We start from the raw sequence: 13,389 nt of genomic DNA, 5'->3' as shown, positions 1-13,389 counted from the left end.
ACGACTGAACTCCAGGGGAAGATCATCTTCCCACTCCATCCCCTTTCCAGGTCCCCATCCATCCCACTGAGAGCCACCCCCATCACTCAATAAAATCCCCACATTCACCATGCTTCAAGTTCGTGTGACCTGATTCTCTGGATCCTGGACAAGGACCTGGGTACCAAGATGGCAGGGTGTAAAAGGCTGTCACCCTGACTCTCCACTGAGCTGGAATAGCCATCCATGGACAGCAACTGCTAAAAGAACATTAAGTTTAATATATCCCTAGATGCTACAGTGAACCTGGAGCCCAAAAGTGCTCACCCCAGCTCCTGCACCTGCCCATCTGCATGCTCCTACTCCCATAAGGGGTTTGAGCATGCAGCGGCCCAGCAAATGAGCCACACCCCTATTGCAAGTCCCACAACAGGGTCAGGGAACTCTCCCATTTTAATTTCATTGGTAATTTCCTAAAATTGACTGTTGATTCCTATGTTCCTTTCAATGGACTGCTCCTTTGAGGAAATTACCTATTTAGATTATCTAAATGACGCTATGGAGCCATAATTGTTGACAAAACTGAAGCAAGAAAAGAAAACTGCCACAAAATTGGGGAGTCAACAAGTTCATTGAAGAACTGATAAAAGCTATGTGCCTCTTTCCAAGGAAAAAAAAAGGCATTCACACAAATTTTACACCATTTCAATAGATTCACAGACCTTAGACTAGAGATTTGTATCCTAATGTGTTCATAAGTCACAAATTCAAAGACAAATTCTTATTTGAGTTTAGGAATATGAAGGCAACATGTTCTGTCACACAGTGTGGCTACAACTAAATGTAGTATTATGGAAGCTTCATGAAACATGAGGCAGATCTTGCAGTTCTAAGAAACATAAAAGACATTTGTTAACAAACATGCCACTTCCAAACTTTCTGATGTAAAATAAAGTTTAGCAGTTAATTATTTCCTATAATTCATGGAAGTAGCCAGAGCCGATCATTTTAAATCCAAAAGTACAAGAATTTAAGAGGGAAAATGTTAAGAATGGGATAGAAACAGGATGAGTTTTTGTACTTGATTTCTTATATTCCTGAAATAAACCCCAAAATCTCTAATTTTGTTGATACATTAGTACTGTGTAAACAAAGTAAAGCATTCTGTTATGCATTAGTGACTAATTGTACATCGACTGCCTATTATATCATATTTAGTAATTCAGCAAAAGAGAAGAACACTAGCAAGGTCTAAGCAGAGCCAGAAATTTCATGAAGATATTAAGTTTACTCATCATATTTTATCTATCTGATTGCACAATTAAAGGAATGGTGAGATCATGTCTACAAAGAAAAGTGAGCCTCTCTAAAGAAAGATATTACAATAATGCAAAGCATTGCTTCACCATCTTAAAATGGAATATCATTGCCATTCATTTAAAAAGTTCTAGGATAATTAAATAAACTGAGAGTTTTTTTAAAAGACTTTGTCCAGAGGCAAAGGTAGATGAGGGACTATTAATCCAGACTGTGACCAGTTGCTTATTGCTGTGTAAGAAACTAACGCAAAATTTAGTGGCTTAAAGTAACAATTTACTTATGCTTCTGTGGGTCAGTATTTTGGGCTGCATTCATCAGGAACAGTTTCATCTATGCTCTATGTGGTGTCAACTGGGCTCACTCATCTGTCTGAGGCCTCAGCTGGAACAACTTGAATGATTGAGATGACTGAGCTCTCTGGGTCTCTCTCCACATGGTCTCTCATTCCCCCATAGACAGGGCTCCAAGAGGACTAAAACAAAACCTTCAAAGTCTCTTAAGGCCTCAGCTCAGATCTCACATAGTGTCACTTCCACTGTGTTATGTTGATCAAAGGAAGCTACTAAGTCAGTCAACAGTGGGAAAATAAACTCTACCTCTTCACAGGAGGAATTGCAAATAATTTGTGGCTGTTTTTAATCTAACAAAGACACTATTCCATAAAACTGTACTACATGCAATGCAGGATTTTTTTTAATAGAAAAGAAAATGCACTTCATTAAGACTATTGACCTGAATGCTAAAGAATGATAAGTGGGTAAATGTAGTTTGTGACAACTTAATAAGCTATTGTATTTTGTTGGGGATAGGAGGTACAGAAAGATGGATGGAATGCTAGATACATGATGTATTCATTTGGATAAATTATTCTGGTAAGTTCCAAAAGCTATGAGAAACTGTTATGTTTAATTTTAATAACTATTGTTAAGTTGATGGATTAGCAAATATCTTGCCAATATTAATATCTAAGATAAAATGGTTTTGTTTCAACACTGATTGCATGACATGAACCTATGCACTAGTGAACTAGATCCAGCGGTCAAATGACATCACAGAGCTCTTTTAAAAGAAGAAACATGTTTCAAGTACATAGAATGGGTTGTGATGTGGAATAACAAAAAATCTTTTCACATGTTTTCAACTATGTCTCCACTTTAAACAGAAGAAAAAATACAGAAACAAGCAAATAGGAAAATTTAATAGACTTGTAGTTATGTGTATTCTAGTCCTAATAAACCAGGAATTTGCTTCATGACATTACATAAAATAGAGATTTCTCCAACACAATTACAGTAGCAGTAGATGATATCTGTATAGTTCTTCCAGTCTTAATATAACTACATGCACAACTATGCACATATAAGCATAGATGCATATACACATAAACATACATGCAGATAGAGAAAGAGAAAGAACTTTCAGAAAATAATATTGTGTTTGAGAAAAACACAATTAAGGAATTCACTTTCTGTTACTGTTCTTGGCCCTTTATTCCCAAACTAATTACTCACTAAATACTTATAACTCTAAATCTTTCATTTTAGCAAAAACCTTTGATACTCCATTTATGCTATCATAGTAGGCTTCTTTTAAAGAGTTCTTCTTAACAAATATTTTTTTTAAATAGCTCTAAATTGGATTGTCCCACCATGACAACATCATAAAAACTAAATTTTAGAATTCTAGAAATGGAAGGATCTAGCTTTACTTTGTTTTTTAGCCATTAAGAAGTATACTAATAGAGCTTGAATTGAGTGTACTATTAACAAATATTTTAAACCATCTCTTAATGTTGTTTATGTATATTTAGAACACTTCTTTAAAAATTGAAGGCTAATGTTATTGTACCAATTTTCCTTATAGAAAAATTGAGTAATAAACTGGTGAAGAACTTGCTGCCATATTCTTGTTAACAGATGATGGATCAACAGATGGGAGCCCAGATAATGGGAAATTTTAATCAGATTCAACATACTTCTTGCTAAGACAGGCAAAACTTTTTCAGTTCTAGAAATGTACTTTGGTAGGCTGACAAACTTTATATAAAACATGATTAACAGAGATTTTGGCTATCAGCTGTGATACAGTATTAGAGAACTGACTTACCCTCCTACCTGAAACAATAAAAAAACCAGACAAAATACATAAAACAAAAATTTTAAGACATTGAACATCAGGCAATATAAGACAATGATTCCTGAGAGAAGAAAAACAAAAGAGGTATACCCTAGATATCCCAACTAACTGACTAGAGAGAGATTCTAGGATATAACACATGGAGGAGGAATCCAAAAGGAATCCAGAGGTCTCCTTGTATTGAGGAAATAGACCTTGAAATCCACGGAGGCCAAGACTACTACAGTTTGTGGAGCAGAATACCAGAAAAGAGACAACTTCACAGACAACTACAGAAATCTGCAGAGGATCCCATTTGGATTTTCAGAGTAGTATTGGTCAGTCTGTACGTGTAAGAAAACTTCTTGAAGCGACAGAAAAAAGCAAAACCCAAAAGAAATAAAAGGAACAGTCTTTGGAGATCACACAACTCAGAAATAGTCTCTGTTCCTCAGACAGAGTGGAAACTCACTTAATCCATGAGATACCTTAGAATATCAGAAGGTATTACCCCAACAGTGGGCCAAAAAATAGCTGCAAACTAAATGCAGTTGTGGTCCTGCCTAACAAAGCTCAAAAGCAAGCCTAGATGGATCAAACTATTTTTAAATTTTTAAATTACATTCCAAAAGAAAGCTCAAAACTATGTATTAATTTTTTATTAATTAAAAACCACCTTTGCGAAAATTATAACTGAAAAACTCATGATAGTGAAAAAGATCTAACTCCATCTTGCTTCTAACCATCAAGTTGTCCTTGTTCATTCCTGGGCCTAGGTCAAACTTCGAGAGGAACTTAGTTTACAGTTGGCTATTTATTTACCTCCTTTTTTTGCCTAATTAACATTTTAGTGAGTTCTCTTTACTACCTGATTGGTCAGGTGTGAGTTAAGTTGCAAGCCCTGTGTTTAAAGGTGGATGGGGTCACCTTCCCAGCTAGGCTTAGGGATTCTTAGTCAGCCTAGGAAATCCAGCTAGTCCTGTCTCTCAGTTCCCCATTTCAACAGGAAAACCCAAGTGCTGTTGGGGAGGCTGGTCTATGACTGCTCTAACTGCTTCCTGCTGAATTGGGGCATAGTAGGGGTTGGGCAGTTGAGATTTCCTCAGGAGGAGTGACTTCAATGTCATTAACATCGGAGCATGGACTAGCAGGCCGGTCCAGGGGTCTATGGTAGATCTTAGTCATGGACTGCATCTGGGGCTCCATTTGAAGAACTATTTGTAGCTTTACAGCTTTGGTTCTGGAAGAGACAAACTTAACAGAGGCGAAAGATACAGGGTCCAAAGAGGAGTAACAATATTACAGCTGCTAGAGGTCCTAAGAAAGGGAGAATCCAGGGCATCCATTGGCTGAGGAGGCCCCAATGTCTGGTGTTTTGAAGCTCCTCTGCTCTACATTGTATTCAATCGCAAATTTCTTTAACTTTCTCAGTGATGATTTCAGATTGATTAACATAATAACAACATTCTTCCCCTAAAAATAAACAGCTTTCCCCTCTTTCAGCGATTAGCAAGTCTAAAGCTCTTCGATTTTGAAGGAATACTGCTGCTAGGGAGTTAAGTTAATCTTGCAAGGTGACCAGTGAGTCAGCAACCCATTCCATGTCACCATTTAGTCCTTGAGATAGTTTATAGTAGAACTGAGTAGAGGTTGTGATACTGCCAACGCCAGTACCTAGTCTGCCTAGCACTCCTTCTCCAATAACATAAGGAAGAATGGGTACTCTTTTGTTGTGGGGCTTAGGTATAACATAAATGTATAAATCTTATTCAGTGTAGATGGTCATGGGGGCACTAAGAATGAGGGGAAGCACAAAGATTCTGAAGAGCCATTCAAACAACGATAGGCTGAGGTACCACAGACAAAAACTATTTCTGAGGGTAGGCAGACTATTCGTGTGAGAGGAGTTACCCACCTGATGCATTGGGAGTTGGTTGTGTCTATAGTGTTGCTAAATTTTACACAGCTGAGGTTTGAGGCATGAGTTATCCCCAGATTGGAAATAAGAGGTTCTACTAAAACAGAAGTGGTGTTTATTTCTGTGCTGAAGTTGTCCCATTGTTCAGGTACAGGGATTAAAATGTATGGCCTGAAGTGCAGGGGGAGGCACATCCAACAGCCAAGGCCTCAAGGAACCCAGTGAGGGTGATATCAAATAGGCTTACCAGGCGAGTATGTGTACAGAGGGTTTCATGTAGTTTTGAGAGATCTAGTCCTTTGTAGAGTCTAGGGGTGCTATGTACCCAGGTCAGTTGGGAGATTACTTCCTTTATATGTTTTTTCCTTGCCTGATCTTGAACTCCACCCCCATCAGACATACCAGTATGGGTGAAGTAAGTCCAACAGACAGTGGCTCCAAGTCCTCCAGGACAACTAGGATTAACCATTTTCTCTGTGCAATAATGAGTATTTATTTGCATGCATGCAAAGAGTGGCAGAGTTATAGCAGTTGCGGAGCAAATGGGTGTGGGTGGTGAAGGTGGCGTTTCCCTTAGAAAAACTCTTATACGACGGGGCATTAATATTTCCGGGAAGCCACATTCTCCATAGAAGCTAAAGGGGAGTTACTGGACGTACAGTGGCATGGAACAGTTTCAATGAGAGTGAAAGGGGGTAACAGAACAGTAAAGAGAAAAATATGATAAGGGAGGGCCATGGGGATTTACAATTTTAGTTACTGTCCTCACAGTTGTTGCTTGAAGAGCAGGTGCAGATCCTCTAGAGGTTCACAGGAATAGCTAGCATTGTCTCCTGGTTTTTCAGGTTCCTTTGGCAGTAACCAGGGTTTGACTCGAGTATGATGTATCCAAGACTCCACTCCAGTCACTTTAGCCGTGGTTGAGGTAGATAAAATGACTGGGTAGGGTCCTTCCCAGGATGTATCTAGGGATGGGGAATTAGAGGGAAGGGACTTGACTAATATCATGTCACCAGGGTGGAATAATTCCTTTCCCTCCTTTCAGGGACAGGCTTCTTGTAATGTTTTAAGAACTTGTTGATATTTGGCTAAGGAGGTGATGTCTGCAACTAAGTTGGCTGTCTCTCAGTCAAGCACAAGGTCATTGGTTAGGAAGGGTCATCCATACAGCATTTTGTATGGGCTAAGTCCTGTTTTTTGGGGAGAGATTCAGATTCTTAGTAAGGCTATAGGCAACAGAGCAGGCCATGCAAGGTGGGTTTCCTGGATTAGCTTTTTTAGATGTCATTTGAGTTTTTTTGTTCATTTTCTCAACTTTCCCTAAGGATTGTGGCCTCCAGGCACAGTGTAAGTGATATTGTATGCCTAATGCCTGGGATATTCCTTGGGTTACTGTAGCCTTGAAAACAGGGCCATTGTCACACTGTAAGCCCCAGGGGAGTCCGAATCTGGGATTTATTTCATGAACTAGTACCTTTATTACCTCTGGGGCCTTTTCTGTCCTACAGAGGAAGGCCTCTCCCCAACCAGTAAAAATATCTACCGAAACTAGTAGACACTGAAATCCCTGAGATTTGGGAATGTGGGTAAAATCCAGTTGCCAGTCTTCCCCTGGGTAATGGCCTGTACTTTGTTGTCCTGAAGGAGCTTGGTGATAAGGCAGGGGATTATTTCTTTGGCACACTTCACAGGCCCTGATTATCTGCTTAATAGTTTCGAAAAGGCCTGGTTCAGTAAATAACGATTTGGCCATCTGATGGGTGCTATCAATGCCTAAGTGAAAGGTTTGATGAAGGGTTTTAAGTAATTTCCATTGGTTAGCTGCAGGCAAAAGTATTTTTCCTTCTTCAGTGGCTAGCCATCCTGAGGGGAGGAAACTATGTCCTCTTGAGGTTCCCCATTCTATTTCTCCTGTTGAGTACTGGGGCTTGGTTTTCCTAAGGGGATTACCCCATACTAGGGGTCCTTCTATAAGGATTTCTAATGGAGGGTCCTGCCTTGTAGCTCTTTTGGCTCCATTATCCACTTGGTCATTCCCCTCTATTTCCCTTTTTCCTTTCTGATGACCCCAGCAGTGTAAAACTGCCACCTCTTTAAGTTTCTGTACAGCCAATAATAATCTCCTAATGGCTTCCTGATGTTTGATAGGTGTTCCCTCAGAAGTTAGGAATTCCCTTTCTCTCCATATTGCTGCCTGGGCATGGAGGACTAGGTAAGCATACTTAGAGTCTGTAAATATATTTACCCTTTTTCCTTCTCCTAATTTTAGTGCCTGAGTGAGGGCTATTAGTTCTGCCAGCTGAGCGCTAGTTCCTGGAGTGAGGGGATTACTTTCAAGTATTCCATTATCACTGACCACTGCATACCCTGCTTTTTGAAATCCTTTTTCTACAAAGGAACTTCCATCAGTATACAAGTTGAGGTGGGGATCAGTCAAGGGAACCTCTAGAAGGTCCCCTCAAGTGGCATAGGTTTGAGCAATTACTTGTTGACCATTATGTTCTATCTTTTCTTCATTGTGTGGAAGAAATGTGATTGGGTTAAGAGTTGCACAAGTGCATAGTCACAGCACTGGTCTTTCAAATAATAGAGTCTGATATTTAAGCAAACAGTTGTCTGACAGCCACAAGTTTCCTTTAGCAGTGAGTATGCCATTCACATCATGAGATGTCCACACAGTAAGATCTCTTCCCTGTATTTAACTATTTCAGTTAAATACTCTTTCATACTAAGACTGCTACTGCCGCCACTACCCATAAACAATGAGGCCAACCCTTTGCCACTACATCAGTTTCCTTACTCAGGGAAGCCACGGGTTGCAAGCTGGTCCCTCGAACCTGTGTAAGGACTCCTAGATCTATTCCTGTTTTTTTCTGTGACATATAAAGAAAAGTCTTGCCCTGTTGGCAAGCTTAACACTGGGGCTTGGATTAGGGCCTTCTTTAGGGCCTGGAAAGCCGCTTCTGCTTCAGGTGTCCATCTTACTAAATGGGTATTGGCTTTCTGAGTTTCCTTAATTAGTGTATATAATGGTCTGGCTATTTCACCATACCTGGGAATCCGTATTTGGGAGAAGCCTGTTATGCCAAGGAACCCTTTTAGTTGCTTTAGGGTTTTGGGATAAGGATAAGCCATTATAGGCTGGATACATTCCTCACTGAGGGCCTTGGTGTCTTTGGACAATTTTAGCCCTAAGTATTTAACTGGCTGTGAGCAGAGCTAAGCCTTTGGTTTGGAAACCTTGTAGCCACAGGTGGCAAGGAAATTTAAGAGCACTTGGGTGGCTTGATGGCAAAAGGTTTCTGAACAGGCAGCTAAAAGTCAATCATCCACGTACCGAAGGACAAGAGTGTCCAGGTATGAGAATTGGCTCAAGTCTTGGGCTAATGCCTGGCCAAATAGATGGGGGTTATCTCTGAACCCTTGAGGTAAAACAGCCCAGGTGAGTTGAGACATTGGGTTAGAAGGATCTTCGAAGGCAAATAAGAATTGAGAGTCAGGATGTACAGGGATGCAGAAAAAGGCATCCTTAAGGTCCAGGACTGTAAACCACTCTGCTTCCTCTGGTATTTGGGAAAGCAGAGTATAAGGGTTAGGTACAGCTGGGTATAGAGGAACAACAGCCTCATTGATAATGCTGAGATCTTGCACTAACCTCCACTGTCTGTTGGGTTTCTGTACTCCTAAAATTGGAGTATTGCAGGGGCTATTGCATGGTTTTACTAGGCCTTGGGCTTTTAGGTCCTTCACAATTTTTTGGAACCCTTGTTGGGCCTCAGGTCTAAGGGGGTACTGCCTTTGGTAGGGAAAGGAGGTGGAATCCTTTAGTCTAACTTGAACAGGATGGGCATTCTTTGCTCATCCATATTGTCCTTCTGTTGCCCAGACTTCAGGATTAATTGCTTCCTCAAGCAGGGGACAACAAATGGGTGTCCCCTATCCTATGTTCAGGTGTATAAAGGCCCCTGCTTTTGCTAGAATGTCTCTCCCTAACAAAGGAGTGGAGCTTTCAGGCATAATTAGAAAACCATGTGAAAAGAGTAAAGTTCCCCAGTCACAACTTAGTGGCTGGGAGAAGTATCTAGTGACTGGCTGTCCCAGGACCCCTTGGATAGTGATAGATCTAAGGACAGTTGTCCGGGACAGGAGAGTAAGACTGAGAAGGCCGCACCAGTGTCCAGGAGACAGTTAATCTCCTGGCCCTCAATGGTCAAGCATAGCTGGGGCTCTGTGAGAGTGATGGCATGGGCTGGCACTTGCCCCGAGCACTCTCAGTCCTTCTGCTGGATCATCTGGTTAGTGGCTTCTGACTCAGAGGACCTGGGGCAGTGGGCCTTCCAGTGATTCCCTTGACATAAGGGGCATGGACAAGAGGGTGGCTTATTTCTATTTGGACAATCTTTTGTAAAGTGTCCTTGTAGACCGCACAGGAAGCAAGCCCTATTAGGCATTCAATTTGCCCAGCCTTTCCATGTTCCAGAGTGTCCAAAGTCTGCTTTCCTGAGGGCCATGACTAAAGTGGTGGCCTTTTTTTTAATCCCATTTGTCCCATTCTGCCTGCTCCTCCTCGTCTCTATGATAAAAAACCGAGGTTGCCAAGTTCAATAGGGTTTCTAAGTTTTGCTCCAGGCCTAAGGTGGGCTTTTGAAGTTTTTTTCTAGTGTTTGCAGCTGACTGAGTTATAAACTTATCCTTTAAGATTAGTTGTCCTTCAACAGAGTCAGGTGACAGAGAGGTATGCTTTCTCAATGCCTCCCTTAGTCTCTCCAGAAAGGCGGTAGGATTTTGTTCCTCTCCCTGTGTTATAGTGGACATCATTGAATAATTAATAGGCTTCTTCCTAGTTTTCTTTAGTACTTCTAGCATGCAAGTTAGCAAATGTCAGAGGCACCAATCTCCATGTTCTGATTCTGTGTCCCAGTGAGGGTCTACACTGGGAACTCCCTGCTGACCTGTGGGGAATCGTTCTCTTTCCTCTGTTGTCATCCTATCATTGACCTGACTGAGATACCAGAGATCACCAAACTCTTGGGCTGCAGTTATGGTGGCACTTCTCTCATTTGGGGTTAGTGCCTGATTTAGCAGTAACATTATATCTCTCCCTGTCAGATCAGAGGATTGTCCTAACCCTTGTAAAACATCAATATAGCCATCAGGGTTATCTGAGAATTTACCTAGGTCTATTTTAATTTGCTTCAAGTCTGAGAGAGAAAAAGTTACATGAACTCTGGCTGGGCTGAATTCTCCTCCCACCGCTTGGAGGGGGCATAATCAGGGAATACTGGCACTCTTTGGTTCATTGTTTACCCCTTTGTCTATCTCTTTTTGGGCCGTTTGTGTTGAAGGGGAGTCTTTATTAGTTGGGGAAGGAGTCGGAGGGACGCCGGGGTTGGGAGGTAGACTCTGAGGGCTTCCTGTAGGGCATAAATCACACTTTTTACATAATTGTGAGTCGTCTCTTAATGAAAAGAAAGTTTGTACATATGGCACTTCACTCCATTTGCCTCCTTTTCTACAAAAGAGGTCTAGCTGTAAGATGGTGTTATAATTTATACTTCCTTCAAGAGGCCAGGTTTCTCCCCTTTGAAGAGGATATCATGGCCAGGCAGGCACTGTAGAAGAATATAAGTCATTTCTTTCTTAGCGTCTGAGGGTCAAATTGGTCCCAATTCTCCAGAATACATCTTGGGGGTGTTTTTGCCTTGGGGGAAATGTTTCCCATCTGAAAAAAGAACATAGGGATGACAGCACCCCTAGTCATTTTCCAGTGAGCATTAGTCATAGAGCGTCCTCTATAGTTCTAATGCTGGTCCTAATGTTTATTCTTTTCCAGGGTGCATAACCACCCACGGACATCTGCTTATTGGATTAGTTATGCTTACCAAAGTAGCAGTTCTGCACCCCTTTTCCTGCCTTTGTTGACCACAAAGAAAGGGGTCCAGGCTCCTGGATTCTAGTGGTCCTTTACCAGCGTGTCCAACATTGCCTTTGTGCTCAGGGTTAAGTCCTAGAGCTGGGCTGGGTTCCAGAGTATTTCATAACAACGCAGTTGCCCCATAAAGATGTATTCCCATACACAACAGTACTTATGCAAATTCATTTCAGAGAGGGTGTAGGTAACTTTTTGAGTCAGGATTGAGATAGAGTTTTTGATTCTGTAAGTACTTTAAGTCTTGGCTGAGTGCAAACAGCTCGAACTTTTGAGCAGACCAATTATTAGGTAATTCTCCTAACTCTGCTTCCACAAGAGTCTCCCTATCAGTTACTGAATACCCATTGGGTTTTTTTCTCAATAACCTGGGAGGAATCATCTATCATCCTGTCCTGAAGGGAGTTCCTCCTAGGTCTGGTCAGACCTTTGTATGGTAATTAAGATTTAAATCCCCTGTTAGGAAATCTGCTGGGTTAAGGGAATTTTCACTGGTTAATGTTAAATCACCTTTTTCTAACAGAATAACCCCATACTTTAAGATTTAAGTTAGTAAGCTACCTTTTTGCTTTTTTGACTTAGGATAATTCTGAACTGGTGAGGTGTCCTCACAATTAGGTTTCCTCTAAAAGTTATTTTTTCTTCTTTCTTCTGTTAGCAAAGCAGTTGCTGCTACAGATTAAATGCATTTGGGCCATCCACAGGTTACTTGGTTAAGGATTTTTTTATAGAAAGGCTACGGGTTGTCAGTGGTCTCAGTGTTTTCAGGCTACACCCTTGTTTACACTGACAAAAAGTAGTATTGGAGTGTTATAGGGTCACGGAGAAGACCTTCAATTATCAATTATAGGTTTTAAATTTACCCTGGCTTTTAAAAGAATAGGGCACACTGTTGTTTTGTTTTGTTTTGTTTTTCTTTACTACTTTTTTCTCTTTCTCTTTCTTTTTTCTTTCTCTTTCTTTCTCTCTTTGACTTCCTCTTTGTCCCTCTCTCTCTACCGCCTCTGTCTCTCTCTCTTTCTCTCTCTTTTCTCCTAGCCCTTTACAAACTTGGGGCCCTGGCAAGGGTAGTGGGGAATGGGTCCCACATAACTGCCCATATCGAGAGCTGTATATCTAAATTGGGAGGGACACCAGGGACAAGACTCTTGGGGTTCACAGCCTAGGGGCCTAAGGACACAGCATAGAGCTTCCTTAGATGCCTTTGGAGATACAACTTGCTAGAGGAAATGAAAGTCTGAACCATTAGTACCTACGAGACAGGGGGATCAGAGGAAGTAGATTCAGAGGTAAGGAGAATTTTGGGGCTACACTTTCAAGAAAGTCATGGTCGGGACCCAGGAAGTATGGGTCAGAAGGAAAGATAGGGGCACATGCATGGGCAACTGTTGAATAGAGACTTCTGGCTGTGTCATGATCTCAACCAACTAATGCCAGGAGTTCAGGACCACAGCTTTCTGCCTCTAGTCAGCCCTTGGCTTCCCCAGGAAAAATGAAAGTGGAAGCTGGTTCCAGGTAGACCAACGCTCCCAACCCAGAAGGGTTGAGGGCTGTTAGAAAGCCCTTCCCCAGACAGACTCACACCTGAGTTTTAAGTCCGGTGGCCAGGCTAATCGTTTTTAACTGGCCGACAGGTGCCCAGTATTTTCCTCCAATTCTAAGGAAGGATAGGAGAGAATAGCAAGCAAAAGTGGTCCAATATTACTCACCACTTTGGAGGTACCTTCATGGTCACCAAAATGTTACCGGGGGGTCCTTGCTCCCAGAGCTCCCAAGATGGTGGCAGACTGTTTCCAAGATGGCAGCAAGCCTCTTGTTCTCTGACCTGGGGTTCTTGGCCTCATGGATTTCAAGGAATGGAAGCTTGGGCCATTCGGTGAGTGTTATAGCTCTATTGGAAGCTATGGGTCACGGAAGAGAACCGTGGAACCCAGAGACTAGTGTTCAGCTCGATTAGGATGAACCCAGGCACTTAGCCATGCAGGAACAATGGTGAGCCTTTAGCCTGATCGGAAGCAGCAATGGGTGCCTCACTGGATCAAGAGCACAGTGGACCACTGCCAGAACCAGAGGGGTGGAAGTCAGTGGCGGGTCTGCAACGGCAGCAAACAGCAGTGATGCATGGCAA

At 41.8% G+C, this 13,389-nt stretch overlaps 2 pseudogenes; both read right to left on the bottom strand.

The window, feature by feature from the left end:
- Positions 1-4,461: 4,461 nt before the first annotated feature.
- On the bottom strand, positions 4,462-6,355 carry LOC126954606 (syncytin-1-like; annotated as a pseudogene).
- Positions 6,356-9,865: 3,510 nt separating this feature from the next.
- LOC126954392 (uncharacterized) lies at positions 9,866-11,054 on the bottom strand (annotated as a pseudogene).
- Positions 11,055-13,389: the final 2,335 nt, after the last annotated feature.

This window comes from Macaca thibetana, chromosome 5 (genome assembly GCF_024542745.1).
Source record: "Macaca thibetana thibetana isolate TM-01 chromosome 5, ASM2454274v1, whole genome shotgun sequence".
NCBI classification, from domain to species: domain Eukaryota; kingdom Metazoa; phylum Chordata; class Mammalia; order Primates; family Cercopithecidae; genus Macaca; species Macaca thibetana.
The sequence above is the reverse complement of the archived record's forward strand: the minus strand, read 5'-3'. Positions and strand labels throughout refer to the sequence as shown.